Source organism: Lissotriton helveticus, chromosome 1_1 (genome assembly GCF_964261635.1).
Source record: "Lissotriton helveticus chromosome 1_1, aLisHel1.1, whole genome shotgun sequence".
NCBI lineage: Eukaryota > Metazoa > Chordata > Amphibia > Caudata > Salamandridae > Lissotriton > Lissotriton helveticus.
This window is the reverse complement of record NC_136057.1, coordinates 540,694,255-540,721,545: the sequence shown is the minus strand read 5'-3', so window position 1 is coordinate 540,721,545 and position 27,291 is coordinate 540,694,255.

Genomic DNA, 27,291 nt, shown 5'->3' with positions numbered 1-27,291 from the left:
GACGTTCGTACGTAAATAAGCAGCAGTTTCTGGCCCAGCAAGTACGATTCGTCTCTGTGACACTCCGTACAACCCTTTTTCTATGGGAGCTCAAAACGTCTGTTGAAGCAGAGTCCAACCCGAACCGTATCCCCGGTACACGACATACACGCCATGAACCCCATCGTCTATGTCATCCCAGTCCTGTACGCCTACAACCTGGCGCACAGAAACCGACGATGGCGCATACGGTGAGAACAATGTACTGCAACAACGGAAGTGTACTTGTACGGTGCGGCTTATACGCTCGCATATAGCACCATTGCAATAGTAATACGAGCCGCACACACACTCCAGGAATGTTGGGGTTACGGTGCGTTTCACGCGCTCGCGTATGACACCATTGCAATAGTGATACGATGACACACACGCCATGAATGTTGGGGTACGGTGCATTTCACGCGCTCACGTATGGCACCATTGCAATAGTGATACGATGCGCACACATGCCATGAATGTTGGGGTAAGGGCGTTTCACGCGCTCGCGTATGGCACCCTCACAATACTTATACGAGGGACACACACGCCATCAACCCCATGTGGCCAACAGTATGAGGGTGGGTGGATATGACTCCCAGCAGAGGCCAGACATATGAGGGGTGGGTGCAGCGGACTCCCAGCAGTGGCCAGACATATGAGGGGTGGGTAAAGAGGACTCCCAGCAGAAGCCAACAGTATGGGGGTGGGTGCAGAGGACTCCAAGCAGAGGCCAGACATATGAGGGGTGGGTGCAGAGGACTCCCAGCAGTGGCAAGACATATGAGGGGTGGGTGCAGAGGACTCCCAGCAGTGGCCAGACATATGAGGGGTGGGTGGATATGACTCTCAGCAGAGGTCAACAGTATGGGGGTGTGGAGACGACTCCAAGCAGAGACCAGACATATGAGGGGTGGGTGGATATGACTCCCAGCAAAGGCCAACAGTATGGGGGTGGGTGAAGGGGACTCCCAGCAGTGGCCAACAGTGTGGGAGTGGGTGCAGAGGACTCCAAGAAGAGGCCAGACATATGAGGGGTGGGTGGATATGACTCCCAGCATTGCCCAGACATATGAGGGGTGGGTGCTGAGGACTCTCAGCAGTGGCCAGACGTATGAGGGGTAGGTGGATTTGACTCCCAGCAGTGGCCAGGCATATGAGGGGTGGGTGCAGAGGACTCCCAACAGTGGCCAGACATATGAAGGTTGGGTGCAGAGGACTCCCAACAGAGGCCAGACATATGAGGGGTGGGTGTCGAGTACTCCCGGCAGAGGCCAACAGTATGAGGTGGTTGCAGAGGACACCAAGCAGAGGCCAGACATATGAGGGTTGGGTGGATATGACTCCCAGCAAAGGCCAACAGTATGGGGTGGGTGCAGGGTACCCCCAGCAGTGGCCAACAGTGTGGGAGTGGGTTCAGAGGACTCCAAGCAGAGGCCAGACATATGAAGGGTGGGTGGATATGATGCCTAGCATTGCCCAGACATATGAGGGGTGGGTGCTGAGGACTCCCAGCAGTGGTCAGATATATGAGGGGTAGGTGGATATGACTCCCAGCAGTGGCCAGACATATGAGGGGTGGGTGCAGAGAACTCCCAACAGTGGCCAGACATATGAGGGTTGGGTGCAGAGGACTCCAAGCAGTGGCCAGACATATGAGGGTTGGGTGCAGAGGACTCCCAACAGAGGCCAGACATATGAGGGGTGGGTGCAGAGAACTCCCGGCAGAGGCCAACAGTATGAGGTGGTTGCAGAGGACACCAAGTAGAGGCCAGACATATGAGGGTTGGGTGGATATGACTCCCTGCAAAGGCCAACAGTATGGGTTGGGTGCAGAGGACTCCCAGCAGTGGCCAGACATATGAGGGGTGGGTGCAGAGGACTCCCAGTAGAGGCCAGACATATGAGGGGTGGGTGCAGAGGACTCCCAGCAGAGGTCAACAGTATTGAGGTGGGTGCAGAGGACTCCAAGCAGAGGCCATACATATGAGGGTTGGGTGCAGAGGACGTCCAGCAATGGCCAGACATATGAGGGGTGGGTGCAGAGGACTCCCAGCAGAGGACAACATTATAGGGGTGGGTGAAGAGGACTCCAAGCAGAGGCCAGACATATGAGGGGTGGGTGCAGAGGGCTCCCAGTAGTGGCCAGACATATGACGGGTGGGTCCAGAGGACTCCCAGCAGGGGCCAACAGTATAGGTGTGGGTGCAGAGGACTCCAAGCAGAGGCCAGAAATATGAGGGGTGGGTGGATATGACTCCCAGCAGAGGCCACTGTGATTGTAGGAGGAGCACAACACTAATTTAGTACAAAAAAGGTTTAGATATTTTGAGTATTGGGGTAAGGTGCTCCAACAGGTAACGTATCCGACCTATACGTTCTTCAATATCCCTTAATTTGTGCAAACATACATCATGAATGCATCCCTGGTCTGGGCACACTTTAGGTTCTTTTTATGAAAGACTCCACGCAATTTTTTCTGCTCTTTTAGTATTTTTCCATGTTTATTTATAGGTTATTTTCGTATATCGAGTTCATCATCACTATATTATCCATATATCCAACATCTTGTTGCAAAGCTCCGATGCATTTCGGGCTGTCATGCCCTTTCTCAAGGAGCTGTGTCTGAATGACCGAGCGGCGGAATTGAAGCTTATCGGACTGGGCACGTACAAACATTTACGATTACTCACTTTACCCCACATGTCTGGGTCATTCAGACACAGCTCCTTGAGAAAGGCCATGACAGCCCGAAATGCATCGGAGCTTTGCAACAAGATGTTGGATATATGGATAATATAGTGATGATGAACTCGATATATGAAAAGAACCTATAAATAAACATGGACAAATACTAAAAGAACAGAATAAATTGTGTGGAGTCTTTCATAAAAAGAACCTAAAGTGTACCCAGACCAGGGATGCATTCATGATGTATGTTTGCACAAATTAAGGGATCCCAGCAGAGGCCAACAGTATGAGGGTGGGTGCAGAGGACTACCAGCAGTGGCCAGACATATGAGGGGTGGGTGCAGAGGACTCACAGCAGAGGCCAACAGTATGGGGGTGGGTGCAGAGGACTCCCAGCAGTAGCCTGACATATGAAGGGTGGGTGCAGAGGACTCCCAGCAGAGGCCAACAGTATGGGGGTGGGTGCAGAGGACTCCCAGCAGTGGGAAACAGTATGGGGGTGGGTGCAGAGGACTCCCAGCAGTAGCCAGACATATGAGGGGTGAGTGCAGAGGACTCCCAGCAGTGGCCAGACATATGGGGGGTGGGTGCAGAGCACTCCCAGCAGTGGCCGGACATATGAGGGGTGGGTGCAGAGGACTCCCAGCAGAGAACAACAGTATGATGGTGGGTGCAGAGGACTCCACGCAGAGGCCAGACATATGAGGGGTGGATCATTATGATTCCCAGCATAGGCCAACCGCATGGGGGTTGGTGCAGAGGACTCCCAGCAGTGGCCAGACATGTGAGGGGTGGGTGCAGAGGACTCCCAGCAGAGGCCAACATTATGGGGGTGGGTGCAGAGGACTCCAAGCAGAGGCCAGACATATGAGGGTTGGGTGCAGAGGACTCCCAACAGTGGCCAGACATATGCGGGGTGGGTGCAGAGGACTCCCGGCAGAGGCCAACAGTATGAGGTGGTTGCAGAGGACACCAAGCAGAGGCGAGACATATGAGGGTTGGGTGGATATGACTCCCAGCAAAGGCCAACAGTTTGGGGGTGGGTGCAGAGGACTCCCAGCAGTGGCCAGACATATGAGGGGTGGGTGCAGAGGACTCCAGCAGAGGCCAGACATATGAGGGGCGGGTCCAAAGGACTCCCAGCAGAGGTCAACAGATTGGAGGTGTGTGCAGAGGACTCCAAGCAGAGGCCAGACATATGAGGTGTGGGTGCAGAGGACTTCCAGCAAGGGCCAGACATATGAGGGATGGGTGCAGAGGACTCCCAGCAGAGGCCAACAGTATGGGGGTAGGTTCAGAGGGCTCCCAGCAGTGGCCAGACATATGAGGGGTGGGTCCAGAGGACTCCAAGCAGAGGCCAACAGTATGGGGGTGGGTGCAGAGGACTCCAAGCAGAGGCCAGACATATGAGGGGTGGGTGGATATGACGCCCAGCAGAGGCCAACAGTATGGGGGTGGGTGCAGAGGACTCCCATCAGTGGCCAGACATAAGAAGGGTGGGTGCAGAGGACTCACAGCAGAGGCCAACAGTATGGGGGTGGGTGAAGAGGACTCCCAGCAGTAGCCTGACGTATGAAGGGTGGGTGCAGAGGACTCCCAGCAGAGGCAAACAGTATGGGGGTGGGTGCAGAGGACACCCAGCAGTGGCCAGACATATGAGGTGTGGGTGCAAAGGACTCCCAGCAGAGGCCAACAGTATGGGGGTGGGTGCAGAGGACTCCCAGCAGTGGAAAGACATATGAGAGGTGGGTGCAGAGGACTCCCAGCAGAGGCCAACAGTATGGGGGTGGGTGCAGAGTACTCCAAACAGAGGCCAGACATATGAGGGGTGGGTGGATATGACTCCCAGCAGAGGCCAACAGTATAGGGGTGGGTTCAGAGGACTCCCAGCAGTGGCAAGACATATGAGGGGTGGGTGCAGAGGACTCCCAGCACAGGCCAACAGTATGGGGCTGGGTGCAGAGGACTCCCAGCAGTGGCCAGACATATGAGGGGTGGTTGCAGAGGACTCCCAGCAGAGGCCAACAGTATGGGGGTGGGTGCAGAGGACTCTAAGCAGAGGCCAGACATATGAGGGGTGGGTGCAGAGGACTCCCAGCAGTGGCCAGACATATGAGGGGTGGGTGCAGAGGACTCCCAGCAGAGGCCAACAGTATGGGGGTGGATGCAGAGGACTCCAAGCAGAGGCCAGGCAAATGAGGGGTGGGTGCAGAGGACTCCCAGCAGAGGCCAGACATATGAGGGGTGGGTGCAGAGGACTCCCAGCAGAGGCCAACAGTATGGGGGTGGATGCAGAGGACTCCCAGCAGTGGCCGGACATATGAGGGGTGGGTGCAGAGGACTCCCAGCAGAGAACAACAGTATGATGGTGGGTGCAGAGGACTCCACGCAGAGGCCAGACATATGAGGGGTGGGTCATTATGATTCCCAGCATAGGCCAACCGCATGGGGGTTGGTGCAGAGGACTCCCAGCAGTGGCCAGACATGTGAGGGGTGGGTGCAGAGGACTCCCAGCAGAGGCCAACAGTATGGGGGTGGGTGCAGAGGACTCCAAGCAGAGGCCAGACATATGAGGGTTGGGTGCAGAGGACTCCCAACAGTGGCCAGACATATGCGGGGTGGGTGCAGAGGACTCCCGGCAGAGGCCAACAGTATGAGGTGGTTGCAGAGGACACCAAGCAGAGGCGAGACATATGAGGGTTGGGTGGATATGACTCCCAGCAAAGGCCAACAGTTTGGGGGTGGGTGCAGAGGACTCCCAGCAGTGGCCAGACATATGAGGCGTGGGTGCAGAGGACTCCAGCAGAGGCCAGACATATGAGGGGCGGGTCCAAAGGACTCCCAGCAGAGGTCAACAGATTGGAGGTGTGTGCAGAGGACTCCAAGCAGAGGCCAGACATATGAGGTGTGAGTGCAGAGGACTTCCAGCAAGGGCCAGACATATGAGGGATGGGTGCAGAGGACTCCCAGCAGAGGCCAACAGTATGGGGGTAGGTTCAGAGGGCTCCCAGCAGTGGCCAGACATATGAGGGGTGGGTCCAGAGGACTCCAAGCAGAGGCCAACAGTATGGGGGTGGGTGCAGAGGACTCCAAGCAGAGGCCAGACATATGAGGGGTGGGTGGATATGACTCCCAGCAGAGGCCAACAGTATGGGGGTGGGTGCAGAGGACTCCCATCAGTGGCCAGACATAAGAAGGGTGGGTGCAGAGGACTCACAGCAGAGGCCAACAGTATGGGGTGGGTGCAGAGGACTCCCAGCAGTGGAAAGACATATGAGAGGTGGGTGCAGAGGACTCCCAGCAGAGGCCAACAGTATGGGGGTGGGTGCAGAGTACTCCAAACAGAGGCCAGACATATGAGGGGTGGGTGGATATGACTCCCAGCAGAAGCCAACAGTATAGGGGTGGGTTCAGAGGACTCCCAGCAGTGGCAAGACATATGAGGGGTGGGTGCAGAGGACTCCCAGCAGAGGCCAACAGTATGGGGCTGGGTGCAGAGGACTCCCAGCAGTGGCCAGACATATGAGGGGTGGTTGCAGAGGACTCCCAGCAGAGGCCAACAGTATGGGGGTGGGTGCAGAGGACTCTAAGCAGAGGCCAGACATATGAGGGGTGGGTGCAGAGGACTCCCAGCAGTGGCCAGACATATGAGGGGTGGGTGCAGAGGACTCCCAGCAGAGGCCAACAGTATGGGGGTGGATGCAGAGGACTCCAAGCAGAGGCCAGGCAAATGAGGGGTGGGTGCAGAGGACTCCCAGCAGAGGCCAGCAGTATGGGGGTGGGTGCAGAGGATTCCATGCAGAGGACAGACATATGAGGGGTGTCTGGATATGACTCCCAGCAGAGGCCAACAGTATGAGGGTGGGTGCAGAGGACTCCAAGCAGAGGCCAGACATATGAGGGGTGGGTGGATATGACTCCCAGCAGTGGCCAGATATATGAGGGGTGGGTGCAGAGGACTCCCAGCAGAGGTCAACAGTATGGGGCTGGATGCAGAGGACTCCAAGCAGAGGCCAAACAAATGAGGGGTGGGTGGATATGACTCCCAGCAGAGGCCAACAGTATGGGGTGGGTGTAGGGGATGCCCAACATTGGCCAGACATATGAGGGGTGGGTGGATATGACTCCCAGCAGAGGCCAACAGTATGGGGGTGGATGCAGAGGACTCCCAGCAGTGGCCAGACATATGAGGGGGGGTGCAGAGGACTCCCAGCAGTGGCCAGACATATGAGGGATGGGTGCAGAGGACTCCCAGCAGAGGGCAACAGTATGGGGGTGGGTGCAGAGGACTCCAAGCAGAGGCCAGACATATGAGGGTTGGGTGCAGAGGACTCCCAGCAGTGGCCAGACATATGAAGGGTGGGTGCAGAGGACTCCCAGCAGTGGACAGACATATGAGGGGTGGATGCAGAGGTCTCCCAGCAGTGGCCAGACATATGAGGGGAGGGTGCAGAGTACTCCAAGCAGATGCCAGACATATGAGGGGTGGGTGGATATGACTCCCAGCAGAGGCCAGACATATGAGGGGTGGGTGCAGAGGACTCCCAGCAGAGGCCAACAGTATGGGGGTGGGTGCAGAGGACTCCAAGCAGAGGCCAGACATATGAGGGGTGGGTGGAGAGGACTCCCAGCAGTGGCCAGACATATGAGGGGTGGGTGCAGAGGACTCCCAGCAGAGGCCAACAGTATGGGGGTGGGTGCAGAGGACTCCCAGCAGTGGCCAGACATATGAGGGGTGGGTGCAGAGGACTCCCAGCAGAGGCCAACAGTATGGGGTGGGTGCCGAGGACTCCAAGCAGAGGCCAGACATATAAGGGGTGGGTGGATAAGACTCCCAGCAGAGGCCAACAGTATGGGGGTGGGTGAAGAGGACTCCCAGCAGTTGCCAGACATATGAGGGGTGGGTGCAAAGGACTCCCAGCAGAGCCAACAGTATGTGGGTGGGTGCAGAGGACTCCCAGCAGTGGCCAGACATATGACGGGTGGGGGCAGAGGACTCCCAGCAGTGCCCAGACATATGAGGGGTGGGTGCAGAGGACTCCCAGCAGTGGCCAGACATATGAGGGGTGGGTGCAGAGGACTCCCAGCAGTGCTCAGATATAGGGGTGGTACATCATCATCAGCATACGACAACTACATGGGGGTATGTGCACATCCCTAACTTGTGACTATAATGATAGTGCCATAGCAACACATCACTTACAGCAGTGTCCCACTCCCTGGAGGATGGATTACTTTCACACACTGCGTGAAACACCACATTTCGGTGTAATGTCAAATTCCACATGCATACCCACCCATGGAGGTTGCTGGCAAAATACACACCCTACCATCATGGCACAATAGTGTATAGTGATGTAACAGCCTACCAAACAAAGAGAGCGAAAGGGAACACACACTGTCACGCACATCCCAGGACTGATATGAATGTCCAGGTGGTGGTCAGTCCACCAAGATGTAGCCTATCATGGAAGGAATAGGGTTGAAACCCATTAGATACAATGCACAAAATTGTGAGTAATGTGCCCAAATACCCTGCATAACAATCCCGAATTAGGGGTAGGCTGTGATTATACACATGCATAGTGGTGAAAAGGTTGAATGTATCCATGAAGGCATTTGTACATACTCAAAACACAAGTACAGTTATTTGCAAGCATGGCACAGACGAATGAGCAGTAGACATCTGTGAGCAGGCTTGGCCATTGTTGAAGGGAACCGTCACCAAAAAAGGAAATGTGCACACATGTCAGCACAATAATTGTGCAACTGTCTGCAGTGAAGATGTCAGGTGCTACAGAGGAAGGAACACTCCTTGGGACAATGTCTCTAGCCAAACGGAACACACACAACCAATGATTAATTGCAGAGACATTGTGATGGCACACAGATACCATGGTCCACCTCATGACCATCAACAAAAAACATCTTTCAGAACCCTAAAACATTACCATGACACCAACTCCAGGTCCCTCATCACCAACATCAAGTACCTGAAAATGCAATAGTGTTGAACGTAAAATAAAAGGCTTTATTCAGCAGGAACAAAACAGATGTACAAAAAGGAGTCTCTGCTCAAATAAGGCCAATGGCCATTCCAGACAAATGTCCTTGTATGGGGACGTTGGGTAGGCCGGCTACCCCAACTTGCCTGCACATGGAGTTCTTAATGGGATGTGGACCCTTGGGGGGCATCATCGGGGGCAGGACCAGGCACTGCAGGGACAGGAGTGGTAAGGATATGTGTGGTGGGTGCAGTGGTGGACGTATCCTCCTCAGTGGTGTGTGCGTCGTCAAAGGTGGACTCATACTCTGCGCTGCACAGTGCAGCCAGTTCAGCCACCCCAACCCCTACACCCAAGGACACAATTGGAGTGGAGGGAGAGGGCTGTAAGGGTTACGCACTGTGACTCTGGCTGCATGTATGGGGTCTAAGCCCAGTCCCTGTGGGTGTGCCTGCAGCCCCCTGAGTGTGCGTGCTCGGAGGTGTGCGCTTTGCCATGTGTGGTGGTGTGCTGCCTGTGTCTGTTGGGGTGCAATGGCCAGACATATGAGGGGTGGGTGCAGAGGACTCCCAGCAGAGGACAACATTATAGGGGTGGGTGAAGAGGACTCCAAGCAGAGGCCAGACATATGAGGGGTGGGTGCAGAGGGCTCCCAGTAGTGGCCAGACATATGAGGGGTGGGTCCAGAGGACTCCCAGCAGGGGCCAACAGTATAGGGGTGGGTGCAGAGGACTCCAAGCAGAGGCCAGAAATATGAGGGGTGGGTGGATATGACTCCCAGCAGAGGCCACTGTGATTGTAGGAGGAGCACAACACTAATTTAGTACAAAAAAGGTTTAGATATTTTGAGTATTGGGGTAAGGTGCTCCAACAGGTAACGTATCCGACCTATACGTTCTTCAATATCCCTTAATTTGTGCATACATACATCATGAATGCATCCCTGGTCTGGGCACACTGGGTGCAGAGGACTCCCAGCAGTGGCCAGACATATGAGGGGTGGGTGCAGAGGACTCCCAGCAGAGGCCAACAGTATGGGGGTGGGTGCAGAGGACTCCAAGCAGAGGCCAGACATATGCGGGGTGGGTGCAGAGGACTCCCGGCAGAGGCCAACAGTATGAGGTGGTTGCAGAGGACACCAAGCAGAGGCGAGACATATGAGGGTTGGGTGGATATGACTCCCAGCAAAGGCCAACAGTTTGGGGGTGGGTGCAGAGGACTCCCAGCAGTGGCCAGACATATGAGGGGTGGGTGCAGAGGACTCCAGCAGAGGCCAGACATATGAGGGGCGGGTCCAAAGGACTCCCAGCAGAGGTCAACAGTATGGAGGTGTGTGCAGAGGACTCCAAGCAGAGGCCAGACATATGAGGTGTGGGTGCAGAGGACTTCCAGCAAGGGCCAGACATATGAGGGATGGGTGCAGAGGACTCCCAGCAGAGGCCAACAGTATGGGGGTAGGTTCAGAGGGCTCCCAGCAGTGGCCAGACATATGAGGGGTGGGTCCAGAGGACTCCAAGCAGAGGCCAACAGTATGGGGGTGGGTGAGGAGGACTCCAAGCAGAGGCCAGACATATGAGGGGTGGGTGGATATGACTCCCAGCAGAGGCCAACAGTATGGGGGTGGGTGCAGAGGACTTCCATCAGTGGCCAGACATAAGAAGGGTGGGTGCAGAGGACTCACAGCAGAGGCCAACAGTATGGGGGTGGGTGAAGAGGACTCCCAGCAGTAGCCTGACGTATGAAGGGTGGGTGCAGAGGACTCCCAGCAGAGGCAAACAGTATGGGGGTGGGTGCAGAGGACACCCAGCAGTGGCCAGACATATGAGGGGTGGGTGCAAAGGACTCCCAGCAGAGGCCAACAGTATGGGGGTGGGTGCAGAGGACTCCAAGCAGTGGAAAGACATATGAGAGGTGGGTGCAGAGGACTCCCAGCAGAGGCCAACAGTATGGGGGTGGGTGCAGAGTACTCCAAACAGAGGCCAGACATATGAGGGGTGGGTGGATATGACTCCCAGCAGAGGCCAACAGTATAGGGGTGGGTTCAGAGGACTCCCAGCAGTGGCAAGACATATGAGGGGTGGGTGCAGAGGACTCCCAGCAGAGGCCAACAGTATGCGGCTGGGTGCAGAGGACTCCCAGCAGTGGCCAGACATATGAGGGGTGGTTGCAGAGGACTCCCAGCAGAGGCCAACAGTATGGGGGTGGATGCAGAGGACTCCAAGCAGAGGCCAGGCAAATGAGGGGTGGGTGCAGAGGACTCCCAGCAGAGGCCAACAGTATGGGGGTGGGTGCAGAGGATTCCAAGCAGAGGACAGACATATGAGGGGTGTCTGGATATGACTCCCAGCAGAGGCCAACAGTATGAGGGTGGGTGCAGAGGACCCCAAGCAGAGGCCAGACATATGAGGGGTGGGTGGATATGACTCCCAGCAGTGGCCAGATATTTGAGGGGTGGGTGCAGAGGACTCCCAGCAGAGGTCAACACTATGGGGCTGGATGCAGAGGACTCCAAGCAGAGGCCAAACAAATGAGGGATGGGTGGATATGACTCCCAGCAGAGGCCAACAGTATGGGGTGGGTGTAGGGGATGCCCAACATTGGCCAGACATATGAGGGGTGGGTGGATATGACTCCCAGCAGAGGCCAACAGTATGGGGGTGGATGCAGAGGACTCCCAGCAGTGGCCAGACATATGAGGGGGGTGCAGAGGACTCCCAGCAGTGGCCAGACATATGAGGGGTGGGTGCAGAGGACTCCCAGCAGAGGGCAACAGTATGGGGGTGGGTGCAGAGGACTCCAAGCAGAGGCCAGACATATGAGGGTTGGGTGCAGAGGACTCCCAGCAGTGGCCAGACATATGAGGGGTGGGTGCAGAGGACTCCCAGCAGTGGACAGACATATGAGGGGTGGATGCAGAGGTCTCCCAGCAGTGGCCAGATATATGAGGGGAGGGTGCAGAGGACTCCAAGCAGATGCCAGACATATGGGGGTGGGTGGATATGACTCCCAGCAGAGGCCAGACATATGAGGGGTGGGTGCAGAGGACTCCCAGCAGAGGCCAACAGTATGGGGGTGGGTGCAGAGGACTCCAAGCAGAGGCCAGACATATGAGGGGTGGGTGGAGAGGACTCCCAGCAGTGGCCAGACATATGAGGGGTGGGTGCAGAGGACTCCCAGCAGAGGCCAACAGTATGGGGGTGGGTGCAGAGGACTCCCAGCAGTGGCCAGACATATGAGGGGTGGGTGCAGAGGACTCCCAGCAGAGGCCAACAGTATGGGATGGGTGCAGAGGACTCCAAGCAGAGGCCAGACATATGAGGGGTGGGTGGATAAGACTCCCAGCAGAGGCCAACAGTATGGGGGTGGGTGCAGAGGACTCCCAGCAGTTGCCAGACATATGAGGGGTGGGTGCAAAGGACTCCCAGCAGAGCCAACAGTATGTGGGTGGGTGCAGAGGACTCCCAGCAGTGGCCAGACATACGACGGGTGGGGGCAGAGGACTCCCAGCAGTGCCCAGACATATGAGGGGTGGGTGCAGAGGACTCCCAGCAGTGGCCAGACATATGAGGGGTGGGTGCAGAGGACTCCCAGCAGTGCTCAGATATAGGGGTGGTACATCATCATCAGCATACGACAACTACATGGGGGTATGTGCACATCCCTAACTTGTGACTATAATGATAGTGCCATAGCAACACATCACTTACAGCAGTGTCCCACTCCCTGGAGGATGGATTACTTTCACACACTGCGTGAAACACCACATGTCGGTGTAATGTCAAATTCCACATGCATACCCACCCATGGAGGTTGCTGGCAAAATACACACCCTACCATCATGGCACAATAGTGTATAGTGATGTAACAGCCTACCAAACAAAGAGAGCGAAAGGGAACACACACTGTCACGCACATCCCAGGACTGATATGAATGTCCAGGTGGTGGTCAGACCACCAAGATGTAGCCTATCATGGATGGAATAGGGTTGAAACCCATTAGATACAATGCACAAAATTGTGAGTAATGTGCCCAAATACCCTGCATAACAATCCCGAATTAGGGGTAGGCTGTGATTATACACATGCATAGTGGTGAAAAGGTTGAATGTATCCATGAAGGCATTTGTACATACTCAAAACACAAGTACAGTTATTTGCAAGCATGGCACAGACGAATGAGCAGTAGACATCTGTGAGCAGGCTTGGCCATTGTTGAAGGGAACCGTCACCAAAAAAGTAAATGTGCACACATGTCAGCACAATAATTGTGCAACTGTCTGCAGTGAAGATGTCAGGTGCTACAGAGGAAGGAACACTCCTTGGGACAATGTCTCTAGCCAAACTGAACACACACAACCAATGATTAATTGCAGAGACATTGTGATGGCACACAGATACCATGGTCCACCTCATGACCATCAACAAAAAACATCTTTCAGAACCCTAAAACATTACCATGACACCAACTCCAGGTCCCTCATCACCAACATCAAGTACCTGAAAATGCAATAGTGTTGAACGTAAAATAAAAGGCTTTATTCAGCAGGAACAAAAAAGATGTACAAAAAGGAGTCTCTGCTCAAATAAGGCCAATGGCCATTCCAGACAAATGTCCTTGTAGGGGGACGTTGGGTAGGCCGGCTACCCCAACTTGACTCATACTCTTCTCTGCACAGTGCAGCCAGTTCAGCTAGCCCAACCCCTACACCCAAGGACACAATTGGAGTGGAGGGAGAGGGCTGTAAGGGTTACGCACTGTGACTCTGGCTGCATGTATGGGGTCTAAGCCCAGTCCCTGTGGGTGTGCCTGCAGCCCCCTGAGTGTGCGTGCTCGGAGGGGTGCGCTTTGCCATGTGTGGTGGTGTGCTGCCTGTGTCTGTTGGGGTGCGTGATGGTGTCTTCCTGCTTGTGCGTTGGACAGGTATGGGAGAGGGGAGTGTGGATGGGTCCGAAGGAGGGGGGACGGACCGCTGCAGGAGGGAAACTGCTGCAGTCAGTGATGAGTCCATGGACTGCATAATCTGACGTTGGTCAGACATCGTTGCTGCCATGCCCTCCATGAAAGACAACAACTGGGTCAGTATTTGAGTGTGGCCATGGAGGATACTCAGCATCGATGTCTGACCAACCTGCAACTGGTGGAGTAAGTTCACTGACTCCACACTGAGGGCAGCAGGCGTGACAGGGGCAGGGGCTGCGGTGCCGGGGCTGAAGGAGACATGGGGGGCTGCACGGACATTAGGGACGCAAGCAACTGGGAGGGTGGAAATGGTGCTGGGGGAGGCAGGTACAGACTCCGTGCAGCTGCCTGGGGTTTGCTGCATATTCCCCCTCCTCCAGGGAGCCAGAATCGGATCCCTCGGCGTGGTAAGATGTTTCGCCTTCCAACAGGTCCGCAGACTGACTCCTCTCACCCTCCGTGCCACTGGCTCCCTCTGACTCCTCCACGCTGGTGGCACTGTGGCTGGGTCCCTCCTCTTGGTCCATGCAGCTGTCTCCTCTTGTTTCTGGTGATGATGCTGTGGGCAAGTAGAAGAAACAGAAATGCATCAGTCACCTGTACACATCTGACACATGAGCACAAAATTAGTAGGTCACACTGCAAATCATGCCATGCATCATGAGTAACAGCCAGATAACTCTGCACATATTTGAGCCTTGTACTGCCCAGTTGGTATAGACATACTGCTACTTGTACACAATCATCCAAAGAACACACCAGGACACAACTTGAATGAGAAATACACAGAGAAGCTAGTGTTTGTTTACAGGAGAGCAGATCAATACAATGAAGTGATGCCACCAGAAGTTCACAAAGAAATAAACAGTAGTGGTGCCCCTTAGGGCAAAGTAACCCACCTCACTCCCCAAGGTGACACCGCACTCAGACCCCTGTAAGTACATTGGGCAAAAAGTAAATGTAAAAAAAATTTGGTATCTTGGGACTCACCATACATTACACAATCAACATGAATTGAATGTGGTAATTCGCCATCTTGTGAAGAGAACACGTATGTGCCTGCATGAAAGATGTCTCACAATGAAATGCACACTAAAAACATTTACACATTTGTTGAAAAAGCTGGCAGCCTTTAAGATAAAACACTGTTAATTGACAACAAAGGAGTTTCAAGACCTCAAGACCACTGTGAGGACATGTATATGGAGATCAAGGCACACCATTAATCGCTAACGCTGGCCTCTTTGAAAAGGTGCCAGCTTCTTTCAAGAAAGTAGAAATGTCGTTTTGTGTGCACTACCTTGTGAGACTTCTATCAAGCAGGCACATAAGTGTCATTTACACAATTCGTCATATTACCACATTCTAAGCATGAACAACATTTAACAAGTGTTGTGAGTGCCAAGGTACAATCATTAATGTGTTACAACTTGAAATATGTCAGTCCTCACATGGGCATCCATTCCCTGATGACACAGTTGCTTGCACATAAAACCTACTGGCTGTCATGTGGAGTGGCACACATGTCCCAACTCTGGACAATGCTTAAGCTATTGGGCCAGCAATTGTGATGAACAAAATCATTGCTGCTTTGTGGACACACCGTTAAATACGGCTCTGGCAGCATTCGCATCATTTAAAATTTGAGCTTCAGCTCAACAATCAATTTGCAACATTGTATTTTTTGGGCCAACTGACTTTTGCAGGGCACGTGTTGGACACATAGCTACTCTGGACTCAGTATCCATGACACCCTGGATGCATTCAGGGCCTCCTACTCGTCCCCTATGTGTCCCCTAAGTAATTTTGAGATGCACACACGTGTACGGTGCATTTCACACGCTCGCGTATGGCACCATTGCAATAGTGATACGATGCACACACACGCCATGAATGTTGGGGTACGGTGGTTTGACGCGCTCGCGTATGGAACCATTACAATAGTGATACGATGCGTACACAAGCCCGTAAAGTAGGGGTACGGTGCGTTTCACATGCTGATGCGAATGCAAGGTAACGGTGCCTTCCACACGGTGCTTTTCACATGCAGGAGTACGGTGCATTTCACATGGTGATGCGAATGCAGGGATATGGTGCCTTCCACACGGTGATTTTCCCACGCAGGGGTAGGGCGCGTTTCACATGGTGCGTTTCACATGGTGCGTTTCAGACGCAGGGGTACGGTGCGTTTCACACACTGATGTGAATGCAGGGGTACGGTGCCTTCCACACGGTGCTTTTCACACGCAGGGGTACGGTGTGTTTCACATGGTGATGCGAATGCAGGGGTACGGTGCCTTCCACACGGTGCTTTTCACACTCAGGGCTACGGTGCATTTCACATGGTGATGCGAATGCAGGGGTACGGTGCCTTCCACACGGTGCTTTTCACACGCAGGGGTATGGTGCGTTTAACATGGTGATGCGATGCAGGGGTACGATGCCTTCCACACAGTGCTTTTCACACGCAGGGGTACAGTGCGTTTCACATGGTAATGCGGATGCAGGGGTACGGTGCCTTCCACATGGTACTTTTCACACGCAGGGGTACGATGCGTTTCACATGGGGCGTTTCAGATGCAGGGGTATGGTGCGTTTCACACGGTGCTTTTCACACGCAGGGGTATGGTGCGTTCCACATGGTGCATTTCAGATGCAGGGGTACGTTGCATTTCACATGGTGATGCGAATGCAGGGGTACGGTGCCTTCCACACGGTGCTCTTTACACGCAGGTGTACGGTGTGTTTCACATGGTGATGCCAATGCAGGGGTACGGTGCCTTCCACACGGTGCTTTTCACACGCAGGGGTACGGTGCGTTTCACATGGTGCGTTTCAGACACAGGGGTACGGTGCATTTCACACGCTGATGCGAATGCAGGGGTAAGGTGTGTTTCACACAGTGCTTTTCAGACGCATGAGTCGGTGCGTTTCCCATGTTGATGCGAATGCATGGGTACGGTGCCTTCCACACAGTGCTTTTCATACGCAGGGGTACGGTGGGTTTCACATGGTGATGCTAATGGAGGGGTACGGTGCCTTCCACACGGTGCTTTTCACACGCAGGGGTACGGTGTGTTTTACATGGTGATGCGAATGCAGGGGTATGGTGCCTTCCACACAGTGCTTGTCACACGCAGGGTTACGGTGCATTTCACATGGTAATGCGAATGCAGGGGTACGGTGCCTTCCAAATTGTGCTTTTCACATGCAGGGGTATGGTGTGTTTCACCTGGTGATGCAAATGCAGGGGTACGGTGCCTTCCACATGGTGCTTTTCACACACAGGGGTACGGTGTGTTTCACATGGTGCGTTTTAGATGCAGAGGGACGGTGCTTTTCACACACTGATGTGAATGCAGGGGTACGATGCGTTTAACACGCTGATGTTAATGCAGGGGTACAGTGCGGTTAACACGCTGATGTGTATGTAGGGGTACGGTGCGTTTAACACGCTGATGAAAATGCAAGGGTACGGTACGGTTCACACACTCATGTATGGCACCATTACAATAGTGATACGAGGCGCACACACGGCAGGGATGTAGGGGTATGGTTCGCACAAGGATGTATATCAAGTACTTGTCATTGCATACTTTCATATGCAGGCCCTAGGTGTGGCAGCCAGTGATATAGCACAGGGCATCTTATCTTGTTGCACAATCGATGTGTGATGACCTGTGGACACATGTCATGTGTGATGGGGCACTATGTGGCACACATCACCTTGGCACTTGTCCCATGTGTATCATTAGGCAGATTTTGTCATGCACAGCAACACTGGGATGGCACAGTCATCACTACCGGCACCTGTTTCCTGATGCCAGGCACTGGGGCACTTTGTCAACTGACATGTCACGCTCAGCATGACCCTATGTGACTATGTCAGGTGTTTTCATGTGTGACTATGAGTTTGCTGTTTGTGCTCCATAAACTGCATCTGCTGTTGGTGCATCTACATGGGTCTGTGTTGAGATGGGAATGGTTTCACAACTACGCACACTATGCCACACGTGAATTCCCACGGCTGTTGGGTGTGATGGCATCAGACATCATATTTCCCCAGGCATACTTGTCTGCGTCGTGACAATGGCTGTGTTATTTTGTTGTCACGTGTACACCTTAATCGCAATGTGTTTGATATGTACATTTGACATTCCATGTGACCTGTGCATGTGCCTTGCAGTCATCTGTCTGGATGGGATGACAACCTTCCACTGCAGGCATGGTGACGTGTGTCACTCCAGTGATATCTCGGGCTGTTCACTCAGACTGGCCCAACAGCTTATTTCAGGGTATGTCATGTTTATTTGTCAATCAACAGGTGTATCTGGCGTTTCGTTGGAATGCCAGCAAACTGGCATGTGTGTCCTGGATGTATTGCACACGCCAGACTCCATAGTGACATGATAGTGACATGATGTTTAGTAGCAGTTTTGCATGTGCTATGTACATTGCCATTGATGTTGGCTGACTGTTATCTCCATTATCCCCAAATATGTCATGCAGGGCACCGCCTCTACCAAGGCCATTCCCAGACTTGGCTACCATGAGAGAACGTGCCTGCATCAGACGTTACAGATTCACTCAACAGTTGATTCAGGAGTTGACGAACAAGCTGGCACCACATCACAGGTATCCTACTGCGCTGACCCCCAAGATAAAGGTGATGGCAGCACTCCATTTTTTTGCTACAGGTACGTTTCAATTAACCATAGTTGCTGTTCGTGGAATGTCACAGACAATGTTCAGCCGTGTCCTGCGTGATGTTTTGGCAGCCATGTTAGAGCACATTGATAAAGTCATCAAATTTCAAACTCCTGAAGAGTTGAGAGATGTCAAGGGAGATTTCTATGCCCTGGGAGGGATGCCACATGTCATTGGGTCCATTTATGGGGCGCATGTGGCTTTGGTGCCACCACAGGCACAGGAGCAGGCTTACCACAACCGTAAACATTATCATTCAATAAATGCCCTTGTGGTGTCTCTTGCTAACATGCTGCTTTGCCACATTTGTGCACGTTTTCCAGGATCGGCACACGATGCATTCATCATGAGGCGTAGCAGGGTGCCACAAATGATGCTGCAGCTGCACAATGAGCGGGCATGTCTTGTTGGTGGGTAAACTCTGTTTGTCCTGTGTGTTTCAGTATCTTTTGCACTGACAGCATCTCCTGGCCCACTTATTTACATGATGTATCTATGTAGGGGACTCGGGATATCCCAACATGCCATGCCTAATGACACCTCTCAGCAACCCAAGAACAGCTGTAGATCAGCGGTATAATAATGCACACAGGCAGACCAGGCGAGTGATTGAGAGGACGTTTGGCCTCCTGAAGAGCCGATTCCGGTGCCTCGATAAGACCGGCGGATCCCTCTCATATGCCCTGGACAAGGTCTGTAAGATCTTCATCGTGTGCTGCATGCTGCACAACATGGCAGTTGAGAAGGCAGTGCCACTCATCCTGGATCCTGAGGAGCAGGAACATCCACATGTTGAGGATCAAGGGCTTGGTCACGATGCAAGTGATGAGGAGGAGGATGATATCCAGAGTCAGCTCATACGCAACTTCTTCTCATAATTGTGAGTCACTGGGAATGAGTGAGCAAGCTTGCAGCATTGATGGCATGTGTTGCAATAGTTGTGTCCAGCTGACTGTATGCAAAGTGACTATGATGTGTGTTCTGATGTGTCACGCAAGTGTTGATGTCATGCCACACAGTAATGCACAATGACTTTCCTTGAAATTTGCATGTGTCCTACATAGTTCCTGTTTTGTAACTGCCCATGTCTTTTGCAAAGATTTTTACCGGTGAACTGTTGTGTGTCTGTCATTCCCAGGTTGCTGTGCCAGTTGTCTGGTCGTGTCATCTTTGTCCTCCTGCTATTCCTCATGATGATTGCAACGTGGGCTGAATCAGCGTTCCATGCACGGACATGTGTAAATGTCAGTTTGGGTAAGAGATCTAAACAGGCTTTTTTTGTGTTGGTATGCTTTGGCAATGTGTGGGAACTCTTTCTGTGCATGTTGTAGTACCATGCATACATGTCTCATCCGCATGGATCAAATTACATGTTGCACCACTCCCATGACATGACTGTCACCCTTCTTGACAGTCATCTGTTGTGGAGTGTGGACTCTGGTGAAGGCATCAATGTGTGTAAACCATGCCCCTGACACATTGCGAATACCACGTGTTGACATTGTGAGGGACATCACAACAACAGGCCCTATGGGGAATTGCAGCCTCGCTTTGTGCAGCAGGATGTGTTTGGCTCATTCACTTACTCTTGTGTGCCAGTACATTTTGATTTCCAACAAACATGTTGTGAAGGTGTGGGCCAGCGTATGTACCACATGTTCTGTCAACTGTCCTGTGAGTCTGTTCGTATGGATGCATTGCCCTTTCTGCCAGTTTGTCATGTCTCTGTCATGTCGCTTCCTCAGGGCCGGTGGAGAACACTGCTTTGCAAGCCTTCTCGGTAAGTTGATAAGAAATTTCTATTCCCATGAAGCCAAGAACGTTGCGCTGATGACGTCACAACATTGCGCTGTACCAAATGTAAACGCTTCTGTGGCACCAGTCGGATGCCATAAATTCCAGGATTCTCTTGTGGTGTGCTGCATATCCTGGTCACGGTAGGGGTGCTTTTGTGCCATCGTTCCTCATTACTCTCTCTGTTGAGTTCCGGCCCAGCAGCTTGTTCTGTTTGGCATTTCAAAGCCCAGTTGGACGAGCCGATGACTGGCTCTTGCGGGCCTTCCTTGTGTTTACCTAATTCCCTCCCTCGTTGGACAAGCTTCTTAAGGCTCTTGCGGGGGATGTGTAAATTCCATTCTTGACCCGCACTGATTCCCTGGGGTAAATATGGATTGTTGGCTTTATGTGAGCCGCGCTGCAGCGCATTTGAATTTCTGTTTATTGGACCTTATTCATACACTGTTATTTTCAGGATTACCGCATGGCTTAACTTGCCTTGAAGCAGCCTGCAGAGCGTCATACCCCCTTCATATCGCTGAAATACTCTGCTACCTGTTATGTGTCTTCTGTGATCCTGTTTTACTTGCAAAATCCTTGGAACAGGATCATAATATTGGCCATTTCATTTGCAACTCGTACAACATAATCTTTGGTGTGTTATGGTGTTTCATCACCTTTCCATGTGCTATGAATTCATGGGGATTGTTCATCTCTGTTTTTACAGCAGGGGTTTGTAGTGCTCGTCCTGAAGCAAGCTCAAATTTCCCAGTTACGTGGCTGATAAGACTTTTTTGGGTATGTTGAAAACTGCTGGATAAATACATGTAAACGTATGGAACAGCCTTCTTTGTAATGTTCTTGTTCGATCCTCAGATCTTGTAGCACTTTCATTACTGTGATCCCAACTAGGATACAGTTTCTGTTGTTTTCGTTTACAGGTGTAACTGTTACAGTATAGGTCCTGTGGTATTCAGTGATTCAGTGACAAGAAGTGTTGAATCCTTATGCTTGTTTACCTTTTTTCAGAACTCCGTCCCTGCTGTTCCCTTCCTTTCCTTCCCTCACCTGATCACCCTTTTGAGTCTGTCATTTCTACTCAGTCCAAGGGGCTATCGGGAGATGGACCACTTAAGCATCACACGTTTCAGAGGATTCAAGACCCTGACAGTCACAGGCAGTCCTGTGCACATTGGTTCACCAGCAGTACAGGTATACTCATTACATGACTGTTTATTTCTTCTGAGCAATGGCACTGGCTCATGCAGCATGGCCTCAACACATACTTGATCCGTTTGTGTAGTAAAAGTGTTCACCACAGTACAATGTGCCTCATCACTGTCACCGTAGATTTCTTACCACTTTGCATCCGTCATCAATGGAATAATTGACAAAGATTGTGCATATGGGAGTATGTGTATTTTACCAACATGCATGCAGTTCTTCTTGGCTAATGATCCCTATTGTGCATGAAGTACTTGGTTGTGTATGTATTTCTGCAGATTGCTACCCACAATGGGTAGGCAACACCTGCTGACGCTGTGTATCCTGGGCGCAGCTTGGCCTTTTGGTGCCTGATCCTGTGGCCGTCATTTTTGATGTTTTTTCATCCATTTTATTTGAGTGACCCATGAGTAACAGACACTCCTTCCTTTCCATACACATGTTACACTCTGCCTTTCTAACCTCCTTGTCTTTGTGTGCTACTTTTTGCCTGGTGTCTCACCCCTTCCGCTGTCAAGTGTTCACTCATTCCTGCTGCTGCCTCCTCTGTGGCACCGCACCACCGAGTACCCTGATTCTGCAACCCACACGCCTCCCAGATGCTCCTCCCTCTACCCATTCTCAATGCAAGCACCAGCTTGTCTGTGCCACTGTTGCGCCACCTCCGTTCCAAAGACAGGACCGTCAGCGCCCGTCAGCGCCTGCAACATGCACAGTGCAAGACCCTCTGGTCCTTGCATGACCCACCTAACATAACAGACTCATGCTCCAACCACCCTCCAAACAATGAACAGCAGACAATCAACCACCTGCTATCAGGCAAACCCTAAGCGCACACACGACAGCTTCACATGCTGTGTGTGCAACTCCTACTGCCTACACCGTGCTGCCCCGCCTTACAGACCATGTCCGTACAACCAAGTCATGTGCCTCCTACTGCACACCTGCTCCATCCATTAGCACGCCATTGGACTCCGTTACCTCCTCAACACAACAGCCCCACACATCGCCTTCATTACAGTAACCTGGTTGAACGCATCCTCAGCACACAACTTGAACTTTGCCATCACAGACTGATACAAGATCACCTGCAGGGACCGCACCAACAATCCAGGAGGATGAATTGCAATTCATTCAGAAGTACACCCTCAGAGTCACATACAACAACAAGGACACACTCAGCATTGTGAAGCACCTGCACTTCAGGTTTCACACCAAACTCCTGACCCCCCTCAGTCTAACACTCATCTACAGATCTCCAGGCCTACACCCACAATTCCGCTAAGCCATCAAAACTACATCAGCACGCAGGCTCTCACCTACACAGACTACATGTGGCAGGGGGACAGCAACTTCTGGCTGGAGGACAACCACACCACCATCCTTCATTGGTACATCAACATTTGCATCCAGTTCTCCAACAAGCAACACACTTCCCCACACTTCGCTACAGATCCCCCGAGGATGCTTGACCTAAGTCACCACAGACAAGCTGTGTGGCACCCTCGCCCAGAACAATCCAACCAACGCCACCGCCACACCCTGCAACCTCACACACTGAATCAGCGACTGATCCAACACTCTTGCCACATTGGCGGACTTTCCTGTGAAGTACAACAACAGTTAAGCCACCTGGGACAAGGCAGACCTACTGGACTCATACAGGTCTAGCCGGACTCTTGTGCAAACCTTGCGAAACAAACAACCATCAGTTACCTTTCAGCCCTGAAACCCGCCACACACAGACATCATCATATCATCAGCACGGACAAGAGGACATCCTGCAGGTAGGGCATAGGCACCAACACGCACAACATCAAGGAGTTCATCGGCTTCGTGTGTGAACTATCTAACCCCAGCTCTCCATCCAAAAGACATCCCACCCTTGCAAGGCCAAGGGGTTTCCTCGCAACATTCTACCACTGAGAGCTCATGGACGTACACGACAGCCTCGCCACACAGAGGCAGACAGCGCTAATATTCACAGGACATACCCCCCCCTCAGTTCCTGGACTCCAGTCAGCAGCAAAGACACTACCCGGCTCATGTACACAATCCACACCGGCTCTCCTTAAGGACCCTTCCCACACAACATCTCAATCACAACATACCCCATCCTTGGAGCCCACCTCCTGCACGTCATGAATGTCTCCTTTGAGTACGCCACATTCCATGGGAGCTGGAGGCACGCAGAGACCCAGGCCCTTCTTTAACAATGGACGGCTGTACCACAGGATCGCCAGGAACATCACCCTGCTTCCCTCACCCGACAAATGTCATCAAGAAGACAGTCAACAAGCAACTGACCATCTCCCTCCAAGCAGACACCTCCAGGCAAGCCCCAGTCCATCTTCCACAGTCATCACCCCACTGCAACAACCCTCATTGCTATCACCAACGACATCTTGGACCCTGCTCAACAATGGTGAGACCACCACCCTTACGCCCTCGACCTCTCAACGGCATTCTATACCATGTGCTACCACACTGTCAGATCACACATCTCCAACACTGGGATCCAGAGGAGGGCCCAGGATGAAATCGCAAAGTACCTCACCAGCAAAGCCCAGGGAGTCCGCCTCCCCCCTTAAGCACGTAGGGTCATCGGGCAAATGCCCCAGGGCTCATCTATCAGTGTCACAATCTTCAATGTCTCCATGACCCCCCTCTCCACCATCACATGCGCACACAACCTCATCATCATGTCCTATGCCATTGACACCCAGCTGTTCTTCATCCTCACCAGAGACCCAGCAACTCCCAGATCCAACCTTCAAGAGGGCATGAGGTGCGTTGACGAATACATGAACATCAGCCACCTGGGGCTGGACTTGGACAAGACTGAGGTCATCATCTGAGGATTGTCCCCTTACAGCTGGGACAACTCCTTGTGTCACACCGGCCTGGGCAGTGCACCAGCACACAGTGCCCACGCATGCAAGCAGGTGTTCATCGTACACTCCTCGCTCACAATAACCATGCAACTCAACACAATCTCTACCTCATGCTGCAACTCCCTCCGCATCCTGCAAATGATCTTCAGATAGATCCACTCCTATGCAAGACAGACAGTCACCCAGGTCCACGACACCATCCGACTCAACTATGGCAACGCCCTCTACGCAGGAACAACAGCCAAATTCCAGGAGGACTTGTGTACATCCTGGGTGCATCCGCACACCTCATCCTAAACATCCCCTGTCACAGCCACATGACCGTCCACCTGAGATACCTACAATAGGCTCACTGTCAACTGCAGGATCACCTTCAGACTCCTCAGCCACACTCAGGAGGCACTCCACAACCCCAAGCCCCAAAGACGAACATGGACGTCTCCCATCCAACACCCCATTGCCCCAACTCCATCCAGCCAACCTTGCCTTGGGCACCGTTCATCACATACACAGTACATCTGCATGCGGGAGATAGTTCTCCCACCTCACCAAACAGACCTGGTACTCCCTCCCTGGGCACCTCCACATGACCCATGACCTCTACGCCTTCATAAAACTCTTCCAAAATTGTCTGTCCAAGCAGTATGGCAAGCCCACCCCCTCAGCAGCTTGAAACCATCACGGGTGAGTATTGCGCTCCATGTATGTATTTGATGATACATTGTGACCTATGTGTGTCCTCAACCAGACTCAGATCCCAGTGTATGGATGGCTTGAGTTTGTTCCACACTCTGGCATACTTTGACATATCCTCATACATATGTTGTTGACTCATGCTAAATGACTGCAACAGCAATTTTACTTGTGATTGTTTTGTTTATTTATCTGTCTTGTGCGTGAAACGTGAGTAAGTGATAGGTGCTGTACAAAAATGCCGGGAATCCAAAGTTCACAGAGGTAGATGTGTTGCCTTGCAGTTTGAGTCAACAGAGTCCAGACCACAGTGCTTGGCATCATTGTTCAGACTGCAACCAGCAAGTCCATGTGGGTGAGTAGGACACTCAATGAGGTGATGCTGTTGCACACAAAGTGAAGGTGCCAGACCAGGTGACCTGGGAGATGTGCATGGCCCGCTGCCTCTCACTGTCTTTTCCGCGGACAACCCACCTTCCTTGGGGGACCCTTATATGCAGGCCTTGATGATGCATGGAATGCTCCGTCGGACGATTCCTCCTCCTCCCTCCCTGTGCCTGGTGGCAGTCTTTGCCTGTTTCTTTCTTGCCTGGTGACACAGGGAGGGTGCTCCATGTTGTCTGCGATCCGACGGAGTGAATGGCTTATGTCCCTTTGCACTGCCAGGAGCTCAGCCAGTCTTGTCTCCATCCATCCTTGGTGTTCTCGTTGACTGGCGTGTTGCTTGGCCTGCAGGTTTTTGATCTCTGTGAGGGTCCCCACTACCTGGCTGAACTCCCTGGTGTCCTGCCAGTATGCCACCATGATGTTGCGTCGTTGAGACATACCGGGCCCTACAGCTGGCTGGTCATGTTCTCACCTCCGCCTGCCACCACTCCCATCACCCCTGCCCACACGAGCCTGGCCTGCCTTTGTGGGCACATCGGGTCAACGGGACCCCTGAGGGATGGCAGTGGTGGTGTTGACTGCCACCTCCTGGGTGCCCGGCAAACTTTGTCCCTCATTGTCAGACTGGCTCTGTTGTTTACTGCTCCGAGATGTCTGCTGGAAGTGGCTGGAATGGTGGTGGTGGTTGGCGCAGATGTTCCTGATCCAGGTGCTGCACGGGTTTGGGCACCAGAGGTGCCAGGGTGGTCGGGGTCATCCGTGGAATGGTGAGAGGCATCACTGTTGGTGGGATCAGGGTCCTGCGGAGCCTGGCACTGTGATTCATCTCCCCCATTGTTGGGGTAGATTCCGCACGTTGCTCTGTGGGTGTGCGAGACAGACAATGTTAATGTCATTTAATGCAACATCCATTTTTCATACACATTGTAGTTGGCACTGTTCCACCTGGTAGTTGTTTATGCTTTGGATTGTCCTCAATGTTCACTTGTGGATGGGTATGTTGTGTGGTCAGATTGATCTGTGCTGAGGAGTCATTGACATGTGGGGGCATATTTACAATAACTGGCACAGTGCTGCATATCATCAGGGATTGGCCAGTCATTGTGCACCACAGCTATGCCAGCATAGATGCGACACATTTACAATGCGGAGCACCATGGGGCAAAAACGGCACAGCTGCGTCAAGCATCTGTGCTGTAAAAGTGGCGCATTGCTGGAGTTGCGTCACCGGCCCAACGCAGCTCCAACAATGCTCTGTAGGGCCCTATATGCAGAATGCTGCATCAATCCTTACACCTGCTTCAAGCATGCACTGGGTTTTGATGCAGCATGTGCTTAAAAGTGACTGAGTGACACAGTAACAGTATCAACTTTAATCATCTTTTAAATAATTTGATTCATTTTTTTGTCTACAATCTTTACAACAGTGTGCTCTTCTTGTTTTTATTATTATCATTAGGTTTGCTCTCTGTTTATGATTCATCCCTACCAATATTTTAAAAGTATTTGCTATCTGTAAAAGTAAGCCCGAAACAACTGAACAAAAACTGTATGGTATTCAGACTTATTTCCCATTTACGCGGTTATTCGGGACGTCGCAATGACAACGTTAACTGCAACAATTGTGCCATTTCCATAAAGTCTAAAACACATATATCCACACATACTAGAGTATTTTACACACAAGGGGTTTCTTATAGCATTCTCTAAAGTCATGTTTTTTTAGGGAATTTCTATAAAAGCAATCTCTAAAACCTATTTCATCTTTTTGCGCTCACTGTGGCGATCGCAATGACATCAGTAATCGTGATCCCCTCGACATTTCACAAAACAGAAAACAAAAGCAGGAATTCAATAGCTACAAATTATAACTATATAATTCATTATAACCATCACAGTAGATAACTCACTACATAAATAATGCAATAAAAACATTTAT